This window comes from Chlorocebus sabaeus, chromosome 17, assembly GCF_047675955.1.
Source record: "Chlorocebus sabaeus isolate Y175 chromosome 17, mChlSab1.0.hap1, whole genome shotgun sequence".
Taxonomy (NCBI): Eukaryota; Metazoa; Chordata; class Mammalia; order Primates; family Cercopithecidae; genus Chlorocebus; species Chlorocebus sabaeus.
The window spans coordinates 32,562,062-32,582,034 of record NC_132920.1 but is presented as its reverse complement, the minus strand read 5'-3'; positions in this window follow the sequence as shown (position 1 = coordinate 32,582,034).

Genomic DNA, 19,973 nt, shown 5'->3' with positions numbered 1-19,973 from the left:
TTAAAAAAGTAATCCTAACATTTAAAAAAGCGATGCATAAAAACTGAGACCAGACTGTAACAAATGAAACAAACTGGCAAACATGAGGTGAGAAACCAGCCAGCAAGGCAATCAGAACTTTCTTCACTCTGTCTACAATATGTTGTATTTATAACTGTAAATTAGTGTATAGTGTTTCACTCCAGAGACTTCAATAATATGGTGTCATCAAAGGACTTGTACAGATTTCAGAGAAAGACAAATTTAGAAGATGGAGGATTCTCCATTATGTTGTATCTGAGAGTCGGTATGAAATGTCAAATCTGAAAGAACATATTTCAGAGGTCTATTTCAAAGTAATCATCATTTGAGCATAATTTCTCCACTGTCAGGGATGACTTATTTTATTTCTAATCAAATTAAAAGTTGTTTTTATGCATATCTTTTTAGTTATATGTTACTTGTACATGCATAGCAGTACAAGTACATATAAATCCTGTAAGAAATATATTAAGAATATATATATAGAAATTAATATATAGAAATATATTAAGCTGATAATTATGTCTGTTCTGTTTGATCACAGAGTGGCAACAAATAGGCGTCATTTCCTATGTTGAGGAATTGATTTTCTCATTTTATATGAGTCTTGTGGTGTGGAATTACAAGGTAGAACCAAAATGTGTGGAATGAATATTTCAGTGAAGATGCGTTCTGCTGCTAATAGCAGGAAATTACATCCAGCGGGTTTATTTTTCTTCAACCCATGATCTCACATAGCCGAGAGATCCAAGGCTGGGCGTCTCCAGGATTGCTCAACTCAGCAGGCCAATGGCATCACCTGCGATCCTGGAATTTCACAGCTCATCTCTCTATCACACACAGTACGTCAGCTTTCCTGAAATAGGAGGGTGACCTATGCAGCAGCTGTAGGTTTCTTATTCTTTCACGACAACTTCCAAAGGCAGAATGGTTACTCCTTTCTCCTGTGTGCCTTTATAAGGATCAACTACAATGTTTCCACGATGTTCCCAGTACCCACTTTCTCACACATTGGAAGGACCGTGGGATCACATGGGCTCAGACAAGCCAGGATTCAACCTTTGCAGAGTGGGTCTGATGCACATGGGAAGAAAAGGAGCAAAATCGTATATTTTTTAAAATAAAGAAATGGTGATGTAGTAGCAGAGGTTGATTGCAGTGTAGGGAAATGATAGATTGTGGTGCTATCAGGTTGTAAGTATTTGAGTTAACTTCCACACGAAGGCCTATAGATTCCTGATAGGCACCCTCAATTCAGGGGTTTGGGTCTATATATATACACATATATATACACACATACACACATATACATATATACACACAAACACACACAGAGAGTATTAAATGTCAGCCATTAATTACAATAAAACAAAAAAGCAAGAAAACAGGATTGTTTTTAGAACTCAATTAAGTATGCTGACATGTTATTTTATGAGATAAATATATATTCCAGGGAAATTATTGAAAAAAGGTAAATAAGAAATGACTAGCTCTATAAGGCACTAAAACATACTGTACATTTACTTTTAAAAATGCATTTGTTACTGATTATTTTTTATTAAATATGCTAGTAAAACAGAGTCTAGAATTAGAAACAGAAAGAGTTGAGATTTAGTTTCAGTTTTTGGTAAGTTGTATTCCAAACTCATTTCTTTCACTAAATAGATCTTGGATAAATAAAACTTGAAACATAAAGATAAAATATAAAATTACCAAGACAGATGTTATTTCTAATACTACCATCATCATTGTAATTATGTTTGAAGACAAACAGACTTTCTAAACCCTTATGTGTTGCTGGTGGGAGTGTATGATTCCACAAATACCTGGTAATTTGGCAATTTCTTAAAAAGTTTAACATATGTTTGCCCGGTGACCCAGCAATCTCATTCCCTGGAATCTACCTAAGAGACATAAAAACATATGTCCTCATAAAGATATGTGTTCCAGGGTTCAGAACAGCCTTAGCCGTAGTAGGCCAAAACTGAAAACAATCCAAATATCCTTCAGCTAGTAAATGGATGAACAAAATTCTACTACATCCAGGCAAGGTAATATCATTCAACAATAAAAGGGGACAAAAATAGACTTATCTGGTAGGGGAGATACCATGAACATGAGGGTAGTTTTCACAAGGCAAGTTTCAACCCCTGCACTCCGAATGATGAGAGGTTATTTAACAGGTACAATGCATGTGATTGGGGTGATGGATACTGTAGAACACTGACTTCACCAGTATACAATCTATGCAGGTCACAAAACTACACTTGGACCTTATAAATTCACACAAATGAAAAAAGACAAAAAGAAATGAAAAGAAAAACAAAATGATGACACCATACTACAAAACTGGTGAACTTCAATAATGTTAACTAAGTGAAGGAAATTGTACACAAAAGATTACATGTTCTATGATTTCATTTACTTGAAATATCTAGAAAAGGTAAACTGATAGACACAAAAAGCAGATCATTGGGTGCCTAGGGTTTGGGGTCTCAGTGGGACTTAGCTATAAATAGAGAAACTTGGCACATGACAGAAATGTTCTAAAATTGGATAGTTGTGATAATTGCACAAATCTATTAATTTACTCAAATCATTAAATTTTACATATACAATAAGTGAATTTTGTAGTATGTAAATTATGCTTTAGCAAACCTGTTAAAATAATTCTTTTTTAAAAAATAGGACTTTGTAAGCAAGACAAAATCCAGAAGACACAAATGAAAAAATATTTGAAGAAAATTACTGATTTCTTTGCATGAAGAAAATAACAAAATTAAAAGAAGTATATGATGCTCAGGAAAAATTTTGATCACATCAGGCAAGCAATGGGCTAACTTTCTTATGAAAAATTATTAACTAATCAATAAATAAATTCATGGAAATGCCGTAGATACTTGGGCAAAGGATATAGACTCACTATAGAAGAGAACGTTCTAATAGTTGATAAACATAAATATTTGCTCAAACTCACCAATGAACAGAAAAATCCAAATTCCAACAGCAATGTAATAAACTATTTCTCCCACTCCAAAATTGGCAAGTACAAGAGTTTGTTTTAAAATCAAGGATTAGAAGATTCTAAGGGAATAGGCTCTCTCATATTATTAGGATTTTGAGTTATAGCAGTGTAGTAGTATCTATTAAAACTCAAAATACAATTGTTACATGCTGATGAAAACAACAAAAATCCCATTCTAACCATCCATCTTAAAGAACAATCCTACATGAGCCCAGGGAGACATAAAATTGGTCGTTTGTTGAGCCATGGTTTGGAATAACAAAAACATTTCCAAATTCAAAAACAAAAACCGATTAATTTGCTTTGATTATAAAAATTTTGTACATCCTAAAATCTATGCAGTATGTGAAGTGACAGCACACTGCAGGATGACATTTAGTGCTGTGTGGGGCACTGTGAGCATAGACTGGTGTAACCCTGTGAGTAGTTTGGATAATACAATATTTCCGCTCTAGGTTGTTACAGTCTCCATAAATTCTTCCTCATATGTCCATGATGACACATACAAAATGTAATGGGGAGAAAAGAAACATTATCTACATTTAGACAGAAGAAAGGTAAACTGTGGTATAGCTGTAGAAAGGAATAATATTCAGGGTTTTAAGTAAATTATGTAGAACTATCAACATGGATTGGAAAAAAATCATAAACCATAATGCCAGTAGGAGCTGGAAAATTACAACAATTGTCACTCTTACTATAAGAGCAAAAAGGTGTATAGACTAAACTAAATGGATAAACTGGAAAATAATCTTATTTTTATAATTTTAATGAACCATAGATCAAAAAGTATAAAAATTCCAAAATTCCAGAGATGAACGAATTCCACTTAGGTGAGCAGGGACAAGTGTCCACTCATTCTTTGGTCCATCTACTGAATCTTAACATGGGTGGAAGATTGAGCCTGGCTGAGAAAGAGAGATTGTGAGGGAGTAAGGACAAATCAGCTGAGTTGCAAACAGCCCTGTGGGCTTGTGTGATGCATTACAACCTATGGAGACCCCCTGAATATATATATCTACTTTACCCTGCCAACTGTTTCTTCTTCTGGAACTTCTTCTGACTTCATGCTGGTGGTGTGGGAACTAGGGAGGTAGATAGAAGACAACAAACATCTCTGTAGCTTCGTGCAAACAAAGATCAGGAAGGAAATCAAGATAGGAACAATCTTTCAACCATCTTGACTTAGCTGTCATTTATAATTGACATAAATTGACCACATCTGATAACTACAGAATATTTATTTATTTACATTGCACAAAGATAATCCATGAAATAGAACAAATACTATGACTATAAAACTAGTCTCAATTACTTTTACAAGAATAAAATCATACAGAGTATATTCTCTGAACACAATCTTATCAAATTACAAATTAGCAAGATTGAGAAAACTGCCCAAATTTTTGGAAGTAAAATAATACATTTGTAAGTAATGTATGGCTTGTCAAAGAGGTAATCGGAAGGAAATAGAAAATAATTTTAAATAAAACAATACAAAAATGGATTTTAAAAATTTTCGAGATGCAACCAAGGCAGTCCTTAGAAAAAAATATTTAGTTTTAAATGCCTGTATTATAAAAGGATAAATATGTAAAAATCAAAAGTGTAAACTTTTAGCTTAATAATAAGAAAAGCAAATTTAAGTTGAAAAAAGTAGAAGAAAAAAGCAAAGAGATGAGGAAATCGATAACATTCTTTTGTTGGTTTTGTTTTCTATTTTTTTATGATAGAGCATAATTATGTTAGTCTATTCTTAAATTGCCAGAAAGAAATACCTGAGGCTGGGAATTCATAAAGAAAAGAGGCGTAACGGGTTCATGGTTCTGCAGGCTGCATAGGAGGTGTGGTGCTGGCAACTGCTTCTGGTGAGGGCCTCAGGAAGCTAACAATCATGCGGAAAGGGAGAGGGGCCCGGGTATACCATGGTGAGAGCAGGAGCACAGAGAAAGTGGGGAAGAGTCACACTCCTTTAAACAACCAGATCTCGTGTGAACTGAGTCGGAACTCACGCATTACAGCTAGGATGGCACCAAGCCATTGATGAAGGATCTGCCCCCGACCAAAATACCTCTCAGCAGGCCTCGCCTCCAACAATAGAGGTTACATTTTAACATGATCTGGAGGGGACAAACATCCAAACTATATCAATAACATAATTGGTTTAATGTATAGTGACTTTGTAATCAGCAACATGATTTAAATGTACTTATTAAATCTATGAGCTTGTCTATTGTTTTTATTTTCTAAGTACCTGATTATGTCAAGAGTAAATAATGACCATTTTACCTGGATGCAATTATTATCTCTTTGATATATTTTTCTTGCCATTATCATTGCCTAACTCCTCTAGTACTCCAGATATGGAGGAGACAGTTTTAAATATTTCACTACTGAAACTAATGTGTGCTGTTGGGTAGCTGTCATTTCTCAGATTGAAGAAATATCTTTTTAATACAAGTTTGAAAACAGGATTTTTTAAAATTAAGGTCATGTTCTGAATACTGTCAAATAATCCTTCCATGACTCTTTCAAGGTGGTTGCATGTGTGTTCTCCTTCCTTCAGTTCATGTAGTGAATCACACTAATTTAGTCTCGAATGCTCACACAACCTTGCATTTCAGGAATAAACTCCACTTGGTCATGAGGTAGTAGCCGTCTTTTATATCACTGAATTCACTTGGCTAATATTTTCTTAAGAACTTGGCTCATAAGATTTATTGGTCTCATAATTCCTATTTGTTGGAGAGTCCCTTCAGGTATTGAAATAAAGTTTACACAGATCTCATCAAATGTAACTGCAAGTGCTTTTCCTTTTTTCAAATATGTTTGAAGTTTGTATAAAGTTATTGTTGCTTGTTCCTTAAATATTTCTAGTTACCGAAGCTGGATGAACATGGGGTTTTGTCTTGGGAAAGCTTCATAGAATGGACTTACTTTTTCTATGAGATGTGGAACTCTTCCTCTTTTATGCTATTTGTCAGCTTCAGTACATTGTACATTTTGAATAATTTATTCATTACATGCACATTTGTTTTTCTAAAATTGTTCATAATATTTAGTATTGTTTCATGCTGATAAATCTGTAAAACTATAACAAAAGGTATGAAATTTGTGTCACTGGAATCTTATAGAGAGATGACAAATGGGTGATGCCCAAACAGTGTTTGAAGGAAGATTGACTATTTTCCAAATCTGTACAAAGACTTAAATGTAAAAATTCAAGAATCTGTGCAAACCCAAATGAAGATAAATCCAAAGAAATTTATGCCAAAAAAAGTCTCGAAAGCAACAAAAGAGAAATGACATCTCATGCACAGGAGAAAATAAATTAAATGACAGTGAATTGCTCATTAGAAATCATGCAGACCAGACAGAAGTGCCACAAGATATTTTAATGACTGAAAGGAATGTTTATCTAGAATGTATATCCAGTAAAAATAATATTATAAAATGTTCTATCATGACATTCTTTTTTTTCTTCTTCTTCTTTTTTTTTTGTTTTGTTTTTGTTTTTGTGTTTTAGATAGAGTCTTCCTCTGTCACCCGGGCTGGAGGGCAGTGGCGTGGCGACCAGGGCTCACTGCAGCCTCTGCCTCCCAGGCTCATGTGATCCTCACAGCTCAGCCTCCTGAGTAGCTGGGATTACAGACACACACCACCATGCCTGGTGAATTTTTTGTATTTTTGGCAGAGACAGGGTTTTGTCATGTTGCCCAGGCTGGTCTCAAATCCCTGAGGTCATGGAATCCGCCTGCCTTGGCCTTCCAAAGTGCTGGGATTACAGGCACCGTGCCTGGCCATGACATACTTAGAGGAAGGAAAATCAAGAGAATTTCATGCTAGCATTTCATAGAAACGATAATGGAAGAAATCTTGGACAATCGGAAAAAAAGTAAACAATAAATGAGTAGAAATATGGTTAGATACAACAGACTTCAGTTTTGTAAATTAATTTGATGATTGAGGCAAAAATTACAACATTGACAGATGTGGTTTTTGATGCAAGTAGAGAAAATAAAAAATATACATTACACATGCAGAAGTGGAAAGGGATATAAAGGAGGGAAAGTTTCTGCACTTTAGGTAAATTGGTAAAATGTCAGCACCAGTAGACTATGAGAAGTTATGTTAATAGATAAATCACAGAAACTCTACAATGAGATACACCAAAAAAAGGTTGATATAAAATTGGAATTCTAAAAATTGCTTAAGGAACACATTGGAAAATAGGAAAAGAAACCAGAGAAGAAAAAACCAAAGGAAACAAAAAAGAAAACCAAAAGCAGATGGCAGTCATGAGAGCTCACATATTAACAATTGCATTACATGTAAAGGGTGTAAAAAGACAAATGTCAGAGTGAAATACAATGACTCTTCGACATGTTCCCTATAAGAAACTCACTGCGAATATTACATGCCCATCTCCCTTTGGCTTCCCTGTGACTGAGGTGGCAAAAGGCTGGTGTGTCAACACTGCCCTGAGCGTGCACACACCCAGCCAGTCTGTGACAGCGTTGGGGTTTTGCCCCAACTCCACTCTGAGATCCGAGTGGGCACCCGGGACCCCGGTGAGGCCAAGGGAGAGATCAGAAAGTGGGAGCAGACACCCCCAAGCCTGCATGGACAGGGGGGCCTTCTCAGCCTTGAGGGCGTGGAGTGTAGAGAGGCCTGGATCCTGCTGCCTGAGGGGAGGGTCGGGAGGGCGGGGCTTCCAACCCATTCCGTGGAGCCTGCAGGTAGCGCCTGTCACACCTTCTGGCAGCCTGGGGTGGGCAGCTTCCCTCGCTGGGCCCAGGCCGCCATGTGGGGCAAGGGTGATGTTTCTGCAAGTTTTCCTCCTGGTACTCAGGGTGCCCAGGGTTCCCTCTCGCCTGGATGGGGCGGGGGAGGCACCTTGGGGAACAGATCACAGCCGGGCCTGGCTGTCAGGAGCATCAGGCTCGGTGGCCACCTGCGGGGACAAAACCCTGGACAGCCTCAGGCAGAGCCTCTTCCTGAGGCGCAGGAACTGGGTGCCCTCGGCAGGGTGGGACAGTGGCCTTGCCGCTGGCCGGGTCCTCAAAGTGAGGCCACTCCCACTTCCCACCCCGGGCCACTGAAGGGTGGCCCCAGCTCCATGCCCTCCCCACAACTCTGGGGTGAGAGCAGCAACGCACGAGTGGGGAAGGCTCTGGGCCTGGGGGCGGCCTCCGGCTGCTCAGGGGTCGGGGCAGTGCAGTCCGCTGCCTCAGTGACGTGAGGCACAGGGGACATGGGGCACAAGGGTCCCACCACAGTCACTGCTCCCGCAGTGGCTCCTGCCGCCAAGGCTTGCAACTTCCCGCTGCAGCCCGCCACTCTGGAAAGCTCGCCACTGCCAGCATCACCACCCTTTTATCCTAAAATACTAAGGTGAACCTTAGCTGGCTTTCCTAGATTACCACCATCACAACTAGTTTCTTTTTTTTTTTTTTTTCACAATTTGTTTCTTTTTTTCTTTTTCTTTTTCGTTTCTCCTTCTTTCTGAAGGAGTGTGATCTAGTGGCTGGGTCTGAGGGGTATATAATTTGGTTCACTCTATAGTGTATCATTTACTAGTGTATCTTTGCAAAAGTTGTGTTATCTCCATCGTTTTAGTCTCTCCACTTGTAAGCATGAAAAGGGTGTTTATTTTACTGAGTTGATGTGAGAATTAAATAAAAATATGAAGTATAGAAAGCTTTTAGTACAATTCTGAGTACCAAGTAAAATGCTCATTTTTATTGCAGCACGGTGAGAATCCTGCTTCTGGAAACACTAAGGCACATAAGGAATGAGTGCCTATCCGAACTGTGGCACAGTGTGGATTAATGCAGAGCTTCATACTTATAGTTGTACTTTGAAGTCCACTCTGAATCTTAGATGTCACATTTATATAAATAAAAAGCATAACAATTATCTAAATGCAGAATTATGTGTTTAAAATTATATAGTTACGTCAACTGATGTAATTCATAGTTTTTCCCTAGGGTTTTCTTTCCTGAACATTCTGTAACGTATTAGTTAGCACAGTCTTCTTATATCTTCCCTCATGATAAAACAAAAGAAGCATAATAGTAAAGGGCTATAGCCTCAATCAAATGAGGAAATCCTAATGGGAACCAGGAATGTGGGATTGAACACTCTTCATATCAAATATTTTAATTATTTTAAAACACAGTTGCTTTGTCAACAGCTGACTTTGAGAGTCTTCATTCGATCTCTCAGACCCCTGAATACTTTGATTGCACAGTTGATCTTATCATATTGTTAGGGTAAGTGCTATACAAAGGCACCTTCAGACCCTCCATTGCACATAGGTGGCCCCTGCAAACCCCTTGTCTGTGTGTGTTCTGGAGGTGCCACTAAACTTGGGGGCAGCATCAGGAGACACACTTGAAAAAAAAAACCTTTTTACTCAGATTAAATTATTAACAAACTTTCCATTTCCTTTAACTTATTAAAGACATCCCTATCTGGGAATAAGAAACAGATTACATTCTCCAGTCAACAGCTGTCATTCTGTCATATCATCAGGTACCCAGGGGCTGTTGCTGCTTGAGGCGTCCACAGAAACACAGCATTTTCCAGTATTGAAAGACCTGAAAGATCGCAGTGCCTTCATATCAACAATGAGACATGAAGTAATTTTCCCAAATCGACAGCATTAAGATATGGTGCAATAAAGAGCAGTTTAAAGGTGTCCTGATTTTCAGCCATGTTCCCTCCATCTCATTTACTCCTAAACACAGTCACTGCTGCAAATACTTCTGTTGTCAAGTGGGAAATGAATGCTCTTACAAGGCTGAAACCTGTGAACACATCACTGACCAGCACAGAGCTGGGTCACAATAAGGACACATTTAAAGTGTTTTACATGCAACTGGGTCAAACTTTCCAAGTAGTAAATTAAAGCAATCATTTAAAGAAGGAAATTGTTTCAGAAGAGGACCTTCATACTGCATCTCTGAGCAGCAACTGATGATGATATTGAACTCAGATGCTGACTGGTTCTCCAACATGAGATTACCCAAACCAGGAGCAAAGAAATTAGTAACTTCCTCCCTATGTTTGGGATGTGAGTAGAGGGAGGTCATAGTTCTCCGTGAATGTGAGACTTGCCATCCACCCTGGCACCTGGTCCTGTCCTGTTCTCCAGCACGGTGTGTCTGAGGCTCCCTGCAGGCTCCTGCATGGCACCTCTGACAGTGACACTGATGGTGCTGAGCCCTCGCCTGGCTTTGGCTGGGGACACCTGACCTAAGTGCACATTGTGGGTGCTGAGCTACTATAAGGTGGGTAAAGTAGGGTGCTAAATTTGTCACTGTTCCCAGGCCATGTCCCTTAAGAATTTGTGACGTTTTCAACAGGGATTGCCCATCTTTATCATGTGGATCACAAATTATTTCCTCCACAAAAGGAGCTTGGCTACTTGCCCTCTCCATGAGACTGTGTAAGGGGCCTTTGTACAGGCCATTTCTCCTCAAATCTCCACCAGGAAAACCTTTGCATCACATGTCGTCAGGGTCTTTAGAGGATTTAGAAATAAGGATGTTAAAATAATTTCCCCATACAACACTTCCCTTTATTGTGATGACTTATGTCAGACAAAAGGAGTTTTTTTCTGAAAATGTTGTGGGAGTCAAGGGAATTCAAAGGGTCTCTTCTAGACGATCCTGGGTTATGTCCTCCACAGGACCTGTGGTGTTGGCCCCTCTTCCTCATATGTGAGGATGTACCAGTGGCCTCCCCATTATCTCCTTTCTTTTTTTTTCTTAACTCCAATGTTTATAAAGCCTGTATCCCTGTAATGTATGTAGTTTCTCTGACAGAAGTTATACTCAGTGCTCTTTCTTTCTTATGGAGAAAAATCCCTGGAACTGAAACTGAGCTCTTTAGTACGTGGAGTCACCCTACAGATAAAGAGCATCTCTGGGGTGTTCTTTGGTGCCTAAAGAACTTAAGGCATCCTCTGAAAACCTGGCCCAGGATAGTGTTTCTTATGAATCTCTTTTAACCTTTCTATAGAAATTTCTCCTACATCTCCTACATGCTCTAACTAGACGTAACAAGAAGAGATTCAACTAACATAGGATAAATTATATGAAATTCTATTTTTGTAAGTCAAAAACAGTAAAATATCAGAAATTTAATAATGTTCAAACTATAAACCCTGTGTGAGGTTACCGAGACAATGTGGACATTGTCCATATCTCATGGAACTGAAAAGTCAATGAGCAAGTCGTGGAAACTCATTGTCTTACTGGGGTCTTGTCCTAAATTTCGTAGGTTCACCCATCATGTCTTCAGCTTTTCTTAATTAGCCATGTCTGCTTACCTCTTCCCCCAGTTTCTCTCTATTTTTCCCCAGTTATGTTGTCATCATTTCCTGAAATCCTTAAAGCTTGCACAGACCCAGAGCACTATGAGATCCATTGAAAGACATTTTTTTCTTTTCTTTTCTTTTCTTTTTTTTTTTTTTTTTTTTTTTGAGACAAGGCCTGGCTCTGTCACCAATGCTGTAGTTCAGTGTTATCGTCTAGGCTTACTGCAACCTCTGCCTCCCAGGCTCAAGCAAGCCTCCCTCCTTAGCCTCCAGAGTAGTGGAGACTACAGGCAGGAAACCACGCCCAGTTAATTTTTGTAATTTTGCTAGAGATGAGACTTTGCTATGTTGCCCAGGCTGGTCTTAAACTGCTGGACTCAAGCAATCCTCCTGCCGTGACCTCCCAACATGCTAAGGTTATATGTGTGAGCCACTGCACCCAGGCAAAAAAAAAGATAATCTTAATTTTAAAATGTCCAATTTCTTAAATCACTGTTAATATTTATCTGTGAATTCTTCCAACTAGAAGGAGGAGAAAGAAGAAGTTTGCCTGTATTTCACACCGGGAGGAGAAGGGGTCTAGTGTGACATCAAAATGAAAGAGTGCTGGAGCTTGAGCCCCTCTTTGCTTTCCAGGATTCCCACAGTGATCAGTCCCCAGAATGCTGGCTTATTCATGGAAACCACACTTATTTTTCTCAGCAGCTATTGTATACTGAGCTCCATCCTAAGTTCAAATCATTCTATTTGATTAAGATGGAGAGGGTCCCTACTCTCATGGAAGTTACACAACAATAGAGGAGACAGACACTAACCTAATAAGCGTTTAACAAAGAAGAAAATGTCAGAGAATCATAGTGCACTGAAGAAAAGACATCAGGTTTGTGGAAAGAGAGAAATGGATTCACCCAACTTTAGTTTTGTGTTTAGAAAGCTCTGCCTGAGAAAGTGACATTCAGCTGAGACAATAAAATAAGTAGAGAGCCATGTGAAGATCTAAGGGACAAAAGTTCCAGGGAGAGAGAATGCGGCGATTGTGGGGGTGGGGGGGATGGTGGGAAGCCTGGTGTGGGAAACTATGTGCAGGGAGAGAAAGAAGGCTAGAGGGACTGATGTATAGCATTCAAGGAAATGGAGAGGCAGAAGATGAGGTAGGAAGCAGAGAGGAAGTCAGGAGCTTCATTATATAAGGCTCTGATGTCCATGGTAAGAAATTTGAATTTTATTTTATTTATTTTCATTTTTAAATTTTATTATTTATTTTTTGAGATGGAGTTTCGTTCCTGTTGCCCAGGCTGGAGTGCAATGGCACGGCCTTGGCTCGCTGCAATTTCTGCCTCCTGGGCTCACATGATTTTCCTGTCTCAGCCTCCCAAGTAGCTGGGATTACAGGCACCCACCACCATGCCAGGCTAATTTTTTAGTATTTTTAGTAGAGACAGGGTTTTACCATGTTGACCAGGCTGGTCTGGAACTCCTGACCTCAGGTAATCTACCTGCCTTGGCTTCCCAAAGTGCTGGGATTACAATCATTAGCCTCCACACCCGGCTTGACTTTTATTTAAATAGATGTGGGACGCTACTGGATGGTTACAAGGAGAGTCAATTCATGTTCAATTTTATAAACTAATTCTAACTTTAAAGTAGAGGGAAATTTATAGCACTAAATGCCAAGAGAAAGCAGGAAAGATCTAAAATCAACACCCTAACATCACAACTAAAAGAACTAGAGAAGCAAGAGCAAACACATTAAAAAGCTAGCAGAAGACAAGGAATAACTAAGATCAGAGCAGAACTGAAGGAGATAGAGACACGAATACCCTTGAAAAAAAATCAGTGAATCCAGGAGCTGGTTTTTGGAAAAGACCAACAAAATAGATAGACTACTAGTCAGGATAATAAAGAAGAAAAGAGAGAAGAAGCAAATAGACGTAATAAAAAATGCTAAAGGGGATATCACCACTGATCCCACAGAAATACAAGCTACCATCAGAGAATACTATAAACACCTCTATGCAAATCAACTAGAAAATCTAGAAGAAATGGATAAATTTCTGGACATATACACTCTCCCAAGACTAAACCAGGAGGAAGTTGAATCCCTGAATAGACCAATAACAACTTCTGAAATTGAGGCAGTAATTAATAGCCTACCAACCAAAAGAAGTGCAGGACCAGATGCATTCACAGCTGAATTCTACCACAGGTACAAAGAATGAGGCCAGCATCATCCTGATACCAAAACCTGGCAGAGACACAACAAAAAAAGAAAATTTCAGGCCAATATCTCTGAGGAACGACAATGCGAAAATCCTCAATAAAATACTGGCAAACTGAATCGAGCAGCACATCAAAAAGCTTATCCACTGTGATCAAGTTGGCTTCATCCCTGGCATGCAATGCTGGTTCAACATACGCGAATCAATAAATGTAATCCATCACATAAACAGAAGCAATGACAAAAACCACAAGACTATCTCAACTGATGCAGAAAAGGCATTCGATAAAATTCAACAACTCTTTATGCTAAAAACTCTCAATCAACTAGGTATTGATGGAACACATCTCAAAATAATAAGAGCTATTTATGAAGGGCCCACAGACAATATCATACTGAATGGGCAAAAACTGAAAGCCTTCCCTTTGAAAACCAGCACAAGACAAGGATGCCCTCTCTCACCACTCCTATCCAACCTAGTATTGGAAGTTCTGGCCAGGGCAATCAGGCAAGAGAAAGAACTAAAGAGTGTTCAGTTGTCTCTGTTTGCAGATGACATGACTGTGTATTTAGAAAACCCCATTCTCTCATCCCAAAATCTCCTCAAGCTGATAAAACAACTTCAGCAAAGTCTCAGGATACAAAATCAATGTGCAAAAATCACAAGCATTCCTATACACCAATAGCAGACAAACAGACAACCAAATCATGAGTGAACTCCCATTCACAGTTGCTACAAAGAGAATAAAATACCTAGGAATAAAACTTACAAGGAATGTGAAGGACCTCTTCAAGGAGAACTACAAACCACTGCTCAAGGAAATAAGAGAGGACACAAACAAATGGAAGAACATTCCATGCTCGTGGATAGGAAGAATCAATATTGTGAAAATGGCCATACTGCCCAAAGTAATTTACAGATTCAATGCCATCCTCATCAAGCTACTGTTGACTTTCTTCACAAAATTGGAAAAAACTACTTTAAATTTCTTTTTTTTTTTTCTTTTTTTTTTTTTTTTTGACGAAGTCTTGTCTGTCATTCAGGCTAGAGTGCAGTGGCATGATCTCAGCTCACTGCAACCTCTGCCTCCTGGGTTCAAGCGATTCTCCAGCCTCAGCCTCCTGAGTAGCTGGGATTATAGGCACCCGCCACCATGGCTGGCTAATATTTATATTGCTTAGAGACGGGATTTAACCATGTTGTTCAGGCTGATCTTGAACTCCTGATCTCAGGTAATCTACTCACGTCATCCTCCCAAAGTGCTGAGATTACAGGCGTGAGCCACTGCACCTGGCCCAAAACTACTTTAACTTTCATGTGAAGCCAAAAAAGAGCCCACATAGCCCAGACAATCCTAAACAAAAAGAACAAAACTGGAGGCATCATGCTACCTGACTTCACACTATATTACAAGGCTACAGTAACAAAAACAGTATGTTACTGGTACCAAAACAGATATACAAACCAATGGAACCAGAACAGAGGCCTCAGAAATGACACCACACATCTACAACAATCTGATCTTTGATGAACCTGAAAAAAACAAGCAATGGGGAAAGGGTTCCTTGTTTAATAAATGGCGTTGGGAAAACGGGCTAGCCATATACAGATAGCTGAAACTGGATCCCCTCTTTACACCTTATAGAATATTTAACTCAAGATGGATTAAAGACTTAGCCATAAGACCTAAAACCATAAAAACCCTAGAAGAAAACCTAGGCAATAATATTCAGGAGCAAAGACTTCATGCTAAACTACCGAAAGCAATAGCATCAAAAGCCAAAATAGACAAATGGGATCTAATTAAATTAAAGAACTTCTGCACAGCAAAAGAAACTATCATCAGAGTGAACAGGCAGCGTACAGAATGGGAGAAAATTTTTCCAATCTATCCATCTGACAAAGGGCTAATATCCAGGATCTACAAAGAACTTAAACAAAGTTACGGGGAAAAAACATACAACCCCATCAAAAAGGGGGAAAAGGATATAAACAGACACTTCTCAAAAGAAGACATTTATGCAGCCAGTAAACATATGAAAAAATGCTCATCATCACTGGTCATTAGAAATGCAAATCAAAACCATAATGAGATACCATTTCACACCAGTTAGAATGGGAATCACTAAAAAGTCAGGAAACAGGCCAGGCACAGTGGTTCATGCCTGTAATCCCAGCACTTTGGCTGGCCGAGGTGGGTGCATCATGAGGTCAGGAGATTGAGACCATCCTGGCTAACATGGTGAAACCCTGTCTACCAAAAATACAAAAAAAAAAAAAAAAAAAGCCGGGCATGGTGGCAGGTACCTCTAGTCCCAGCTACTCGGGAGGCTGAGGCAGGAGAATGGCGTGAACCTGGGAGGTGAAGCCTGCAGTGAGCCAGGGTTGCGCCACTGCACTCCAGCCTAGGTGACAGAGAGAGACTCTGTCTCAAAAAAACAATAATAAAATTTTTAAAAAGACAGGAAACAATAGATACTGGAGAGAATGTGGAGAAATAGGAACGCTTTTACACTGTTGATGTGGTGTAAATTAGTTCAACCATTGTGGAAGACAGTGTGGTGATTCCTCAAGGATCTAGAACTAGAAATACCATTTGACCCAGCAATCTCATTACTGGGTATATACACAAAGGATTATAAATCATTCTATTATAAAGACACATGCACATGTATGTTTATTGCGGCACTGCTCACAATAGCAAAGACTTGGAACCAACCCAAATGCCCATCAATGATAGACTGGATCAAGAAAATGCAGCACATATACACCATGGAATACTATGCAGCCATGAAAAAGGATGAGTTCATGTCCTTTGGAGGCATATGCACGAAGCTGGAAACCATCCTTCTCAACAAACTAACACAAGAACAGAAAACCAAACACCTCATGTTCTCACTCATCAATGGGAGTTGAACAGTGAGAACACATGGATACAGGGAAGAGAACATCACACACTGGGGCCTGTCGAGGAGTGGGGGCCTAGGGGAGAGATAGCATTAGGAGTAATACCTAATGTAGATAATGGATTGATGGGTGCAGCAAACCACCACGGCACATGTATACCTATGTAACAAACCTGCACGTTCTGCACATGTACCCTAGACCTTAAAGTATAATAATAATAAAAATGAAATAACCAAAATCAGAGCTGAAGTGAAGGACCTAAAGAGAGGAAAAAGCATTTAAAAGGTCAACAAATCTAGGAGCTGGTTTTATGAAAAAAATCAATAAAATAGACCACTAGCTAGACTAATAAGAAAAGAGAAAAAATTCAAATAAAGACAATCAAAAATTATAAAGGGGATATTATCACTGATCCCCCCAGAAATACAAATAACCATCAGAAAAATATTATAAGCACCTGTATGCACATAAACTAGCAAATGTAAAAGAAATGGGCAAATTCCTGGACATACACACTCTCTCAAGACTGAACCATTAAGAAATTGAATCCCTGAACAGACCAATAACAATTTCTGAAATTCAGGTAGTAATAAATAGCCTACCAACCAAAAAAATCCCATGATGAATTCACAGTTGAATTCTTTGTACCAGATATACAAAGAAGACCTAATATCATTCCTGCTGAAATTGTTTGAAAAAATTGAAAAGGAGGGGCCGGGCATGGTGGCTCATGCCTGTAATCCCAGCACTTTGGGAGGCCGAGGCGGGCGGATCACAAGGGCTAGAGATCGAGGCCACGGTGAAACCCTGTCTCTACTAAAAATACAAAACATTAGCCAGGCACGGTGGTGGGTGCCTGTAGTCCCAGCTACTCAGGAGGCTGAGGCAGGAGAATGGCATGAACCCGGGAGGCGGAGCTTGCAGTGAGCTAAGACTGCGCCAGTGCACTCCAGCCTGGGCGGCAGACTCCATCTCAAAAAAAAAAAAAAAATTGAAAAAGAGGAACTCCTCCCTAACTCATTCTATGAGGCCAGCATCATTCTGATACCAAAACCTGTTAGAGACACACACAAAATAGAACTTCTGTATCTATTGAGATAATCTAATGGTTTTTGTCATTGCTTCTGTTTATGTGATGGATTACATTTATTGATTTGCATATGTTGAACCAGCCTTGCATGCCAGGGATGAAGCCAGCTTGATCATGGTGGATAAGCTTTTGGATGTGCTGCTGGATTCAGTTTGCTAGTATCTTATTGAGGATTTTTGCATCGATGTTCACCAGGGATATTGGCCTGAAATTTTCTTTTCTTGTTGTGTCTCTGCCAGGTTTTGGTATCAGGATGATACTGGCCTTATAAAATGAGTTAGAGAGGATTCCCTGTTTTTCTATTGTTTGGAATAGTTTCACAAGGAATAATACCAACTCCTCTTTGTACCTGTGGTAGAATTCAGCTGTGAATCCATCTGGTCCTGGACTTCTTTTGGTTGGTAGGCTATTAATTACTGCCTCAATTTCAGAAGTTGTTATTGGTCTATTCAGGAATTCAACTCCTCCTGGTTTAGTCTTGGGAGAGGGTACATGTCCAGGAATTTAGTCATTTCTTCTAGATTTTCTAGTTTATTTGCATAGAGGTGTTTATAGTATTCTCTGATAGTAGTTTGTATTTCTGTGGGATCAGGGGTGATATCCCATTTATCATTTATTATTACATGTATTTGATTCTTCTCTCTTTTCTTCTTTATTAGTCTGGCTAGCAGTCTATTTATTCTGTTGACCTTTTCAAAAAACCACCTTCTGGAATCATTAATTTTTTGAAGGGTTTTTCATGTCTCTATCTCCTTCAGTTCTGCTCTGACCTTAGTTATTTCTTGTCTTCAGCTAGTTTTTATTTGTTTGCTCTTGCTTCTCTAGTCCTTTTAATTGTGATGTTAGGGTGTTGATTTTAGATCTTTCCTGCTTTCTCTTGTGGGCATTTAGTGCTATATATTTCCCTCTACACACTGCTTTAAATGTGTCCCAGATATTCTGGTACGTTGGTGTCTTTGTTTTCATTGGTTTCAAAGAGCATCTTAATTTTTTCCTTCATTTTGTTATTTACCCAGTAGTCATTCAGGAACAGGTTGTTCAGTTTCCATGTACTTGTGAGATTTTGAGTGAGTTTCTTAATCCTGAGTTCTAATTTGATAGCACTGTGGTCTGAGAGACTGTTTGTTATGATTTCCATTCTTTTGCATTTGCTGAGGAGTGTTTTACTTCCAACTATGTGGTCAACTTTAGAACAGATGCGATGTGGTGCTGAGAAGAATGTATGTTCTGTTGATTTGGGGTGGAGAGTTCTGCAAATGTCTATTAGGTTTGCTTGGACGAGAGCTGAGTTCAAGTCCTGGCTATCCTTTTTAATTTTCTGTCTTATTGATCTGCCTAATATTGACAGTGGGGTGTTAAAGTTTCTCACTATTATTGTGTGGGAGTCTAAGTCTCTTTGTAGGTCTCTAAGAACTTGCTTTATGAAACTGGGTGCTCCTGTATTGGGTGCATATATATTTAGGATAGTTAGCTCTTCTTGTTGCATTGATCCCTTTACCATTATGTAATGCCCTTCTTTGTCTCTTTTGATCTTTGTTGGTTTAAAACCTCTTTTATCAGAGACTAGGATTGCAACCCCTGCTCTTTTTTGGTTTCCATTGACTTGGTAAATATTCCTCCATCCCTTTATTTTGAGCCTATGTGTGTCTTTGCACATGAGATGGGTCTCCTGAATACAGTACACCGATGCGTCTTGATTCTTTATCCAATTTGCTGATCTGTGTCTTTTAATTGGGGCATTTAGCCTGTTTACATTTAAGGTTAATATTGTTATGTCTGAATTTGATCCTGTATTTATGATGCTAGCTAATTATTTTGTCCCTTAGTTGATGCAATTTCTTCATAGCATCAATGTTCTTTACAATTTGGAATGTTTTTATAGTGGCTGGTACTAGTTACTCCTTTCCATGTTCAGTGCTTCCTTCAGGACCTCTTGGAAGGGAGGCCCGGTAGTGACAAAATCTCTCATTTGCTTGTTTGTAAAGGATTTTATTTCTCCTTCGCTTATGAAGCTTAGTTTGGTTGAATATGAAATTCTGGATTGAAAATTCTTTTATGTAAGAATGTTGAATATTGGCCCCCACTCTCTTCTGGCTTGTAGGGTTTCTGCAGAGAGATGTGCTGTTAGGCTGATGGGTTTCCCTTTGTGGGTAACCCAACCTTTCTCTCTGGCTGCATTTAATATTTTTTCCTTCATTTCAACCTTGGTGAATCTGATGATTATGTGTCTTAGGGTTGCTCTTCTCGAGGAATATCTTTGTAGTGTTCTATGTATTTCCTGAATTTGAATATTGGCCTGTCTTTCTAGGTTGGGGAAGTTCTCCTGGATAATATCCTGAAGAGTTTTTTCCAACTTGTTCCATTCTCCCTGTCCCTTTCAGGTAC